Source organism: Vitis riparia, chromosome 9 (assembly GCF_004353265.1).
Source record: "Vitis riparia cultivar Riparia Gloire de Montpellier isolate 1030 chromosome 9, EGFV_Vit.rip_1.0, whole genome shotgun sequence".
Lineage (NCBI taxonomy): Eukaryota > Viridiplantae > Streptophyta > Magnoliopsida > Vitales > Vitaceae > Vitis > Vitis riparia.
The window spans coordinates 8128317-8132256 of NC_048439.1; positions in this window are offsets into that span (position 1 = coordinate 8128317).

A 3940-nucleotide genomic window follows, 5' to 3' on the forward strand; every position below is an offset into this window, starting at 1 on the left:
ATCTAAAAATAGAAAATTCTTGATGCCTGAAGCCTTTTTTAGTGAAGTTAGGAGTATGATGCTTTAGTTGAAGAGCTTATAGAAAATGGTTTCATAATTTAATTAATTAATTTTTATTTTTGTTTTATTTTATTTTTATCTTCTTTACACAAGTTTTTTTCCAACAAGTTGTTTACTGGAACCTACAACTATGCCAAATGAGCCCTACTCACACTATTCTACCTTTTCTTTTTATACTATCACGATATTTTCTTTTACTTATGTCAAATCAACTTTCAATTTGAGTATTTTTCTGGCAAAATATCCATGAGAGGAGGCAGAAGTTGCTTTGCAATGGACTCCAAGTCCTTTGAAATCTCTGTGGATGTGTTTGGAGAGAAGCTTAAGGGGATCATTATGGAAAGAAGCAGAGGTTTTACCTCATGGATCAAGTTTGGGGGCCTTAGTTTATGTTGTCTGATGGAAGGAGTAGAGGCTTGCTGTAAGGGTGAGTTTGCTAAGAGGTTTGTTAAAAGTTGGGAGGATGGAGGTAGGAAGTTTAGACTAGAATGTCATGCAAATGAGGCGGACAGATTCATTTTGTGTTCCGTGGTTGACTCGGAAGCAAAAAAGTATTGTTTAGTGTTCTCGAAGGGGAAAGACATTCTGGGAGGTTGGGCCACGTTGGCTAAAAAGCTCCGTTCTCTAGGAGTAATGACACGTGAAGAGCCTAAGGGAGTCCTTGATTCCAATAGGATAGAGAGCAGAGTTGGGGCTCCTGAGGAGAAGGCGAAAGAGTCCTTTGCTGATGTTGTGAAATCTAGAGCGAGAAGGTTAGGGGAAGCAGTGTGGCTACAACTTGGTGAAAAGGATTTGCTGAGCAAAAGGGAGTTGTTGGACCGGTGTTTGGTTGGAAGATGGGAAGAGCCTTTTGTGTCTGTTCCAAACTTGTCTACTTTGAGTAGTTGAGGAAGATCTCACTGGAACCTCAAAGGAGGGGTGAAGTTTGCGAGGCTGGGGGTCTTTGAGCTGTTGACTGCTGGAGGCCAGACGAGATGATTTTGGCCTCTAGATGGGATCGCGTCCACCGATGCCTCATCATGCAAAGATCACTGACAAAGCTCTAATGGAGGAGGCCTCCAGGTACACAGCTCCTCCCCTTTGTTCTCTTTTTCTTCTTGCGGAAGCAGGATCTTTCTTCTTCTTCTTCTTCTATTCCTTCTAAGCTAGATAGGGCACTCATCACCATTGGCAGGGGATCCAATCGGGGTTGTGTTTCAGAGGTGAATGGGCTAGCAGTTTTGGACCCCTTAAGGGTGATTTTGGCAGATGGGAGGGAGGCGGAGGGTTTTGGTTTTTCGAGTAAGAAACTAAGGGCTGTCGAAGACGTGATAGAGGATTTCTCAAAGAGGGCAATATAGGAGGTTTTGGAGGAGGGTGAGGAAGTGGGTACTCTTAGCTGGTCATCTAGTTGTTTAGCTAAGTTCAGCTAAGAATGATTGCGGTCTCTTTTTCAAGAAAGAGAAGCACACGGATGAATCTTGCATTCATTCCACATTCCTCATCATTTTGGCTATTCATTTGAGATTAGATTTAGAGTGTCTCCCTTGAGGCATTGGTTGATACATCATTCTGACTTCTTAGCGGATTATTGTTGAGCTGAGGATAGTTGATTGATGGTGTTGGATTCATCCTTTGGTTAAATGCCCTGAAGAGTGCAACAAGGGAAGGAGTTTGAACTTAGACATGAGAAGGTTCTTTGAGGTTATAGAAGAGTTAGAGTTAAAGGACACGTTGTTGGGGGGGGGGGGGGACCTTTTACTTGGAGTGGAGGGGTGAACAATTAGTCAATGTCAAGGCTGGATCGTTTTGTAGTGAATAAGGGGTGGGAGTGTCGTTTTAGCAGGTCGATGCAGTGTAGTGTGTCCTTCTAAGACCCGTGTATGACCATTTCCCGATTGTTTTAGATGGAAGAGGTCTAAGAAGAGGCCCCTCCCCTTTTAGATTTAAGAATATGTGGTTGAGGGTGGAGGACTTTAAGGATTTTTTGAAGTCATGGTGGGAGGGGGACAACTTTAGTGGCTCTTCAAGTTTCATTTTGGTGGCAAAATTAAAAGCCTTGAAGTCTAAACTGAAGGAGTGGAACAAAGATGTTTTTGGCAGGGTTGAAGCCGGGAAGGATTTGACTCTAGATCAGGTAGACTATTGGGATGCTGAGGAAAAGACTAGCACCTTGTCTTTGGAGGAGTTGGAAGCTAGAAAAGAAGCGAGTGAAGATTATAGAAAATGGGTTATGCTAGAAGAGATCTCTTGGTGGCAAAAATTTAGGGAAGTGTGGCTAAAAAAGGGTGACAGAAATATAAGATTCTTTCACAAGATGGCCAATGCACACAAAAGGAGGAATAACGTGGACAGAATAAAGATTAATGGTGTTTGGCTTTCAGAGGATAATGAAATCAAGGAAGGGGTGGTCAGAGCCTTTGTCTTCGTTGTCCAATCTGGGGGACTGACGTCCTTCTTTATCTTGGTTGCAGTTTGAGACTCTAGAGACTCTAGACGCTCTAGCTTTGGAGGTGCCATTCACGGAAGAGAAGGTGTTTGGTGCTCTGTTGGGGTGTGGTGGGGACAAAGCACTAGGGCCTGGCGGTTTCTCTATGACATTCTAGCAGTTTTCTTGGGACTTTGTGAAGGATGATGTGATGAGATTCTTCAAGGAATTCTATGAACATGGTAACTTTGTTAAAAGCCTGAATGCAACCTTTCTGGTTTTAATCCCAAAAAAAACGGGTCCTAAAGATTTAAGGGATTTTAGGTCTATAAGTTTGATAGGGGGTTTGTACAAGTGACTAGCGAAGGTTTTAGCCAATAGGCTAAGAAAGGTGGTTTCTAAGGCCCAATGGGCTTTTGTGGAGGAAAGACAAATCCTAGATGCAATGTTGATAGCTAATGGAGCCATTAATTCGATCTTGAAGAATAATGAATTTGGTATTTTGTGCAAACTTGACATAGAGAAGGCATATGACCATGTGGACTGGTCTTTTCTTCTCACGATTATGCAGAAAATGGGTTTTGGGGAGAAATGGGTTGGGTGGATCAAGTGGTGCATTTCCACTGCCAGTTTCTCTCTATGTTGGTTAATGGCACCTCTACGGGTTTCTTTCAAAGCTCAAGGGGTTTGAGGCTGAGGGATCCGCTTTCGCCTTATTTATTTGTGATTGCTATGGAGAGGTTTAGTTGTCTCTTTAAGAGGGCAGTGGATGGAGGTTTTTTGTCGGGTTGTAGGGTGAAGGGTAGGAGTGAAGAAGGGGTTTAAATTTCCCATTTGTTGTTTGTTGACAATACCTTGGTGTTTTTCCAAGCTTCCCAAGATCAATTGACCTATCTTAGCTGGTTGCTTATATGGTTTGAGGCCGTGTCAAGGTTGAGAATAAACTTGGAAAAGAGTTAACTAATTCCAGTAGGTAGGGTGGAGAATATTGATGATCTTGCTATGGATTTTGGTTGTAGAGTGGGTAGCCTCCTGTCCACTTATTTGGGTCTTCCTTTGGGTGCATTGTTTAAGTTAGTGACAATTTGGGATGGAGTGGAAGAGCGGTTTCGTAGAAGGTTGGCTATGTGGAAGAGACAATACATGTACAAAGGAAGGAGGGCGACCCTAATTCGAAGCACGTTGTTGAATTCACCCATTTATTTTATGTCTTTGTTGCACATGCCAAGCTCAGTTAGACATAGACTAGAGCAAATTCAAAGGGATTTCCTTTGAGAGGTGGAAATATGGAGCGAAGACCTCATTTAGTAAGATGAGAGTTGGTGTGCTTAAGCAAAAAGAAGGGGGTTTGGGGGTCAAATATCTTTCCATTCTCAATAAGGCTCTTCTTTGTAAATGAAATTGGCGTTTCGCAAATGAGAGAAAGGTTTTGTGGAATCAAGTGATTAGAGGGAAGTATGGGGAAGAAAGAAG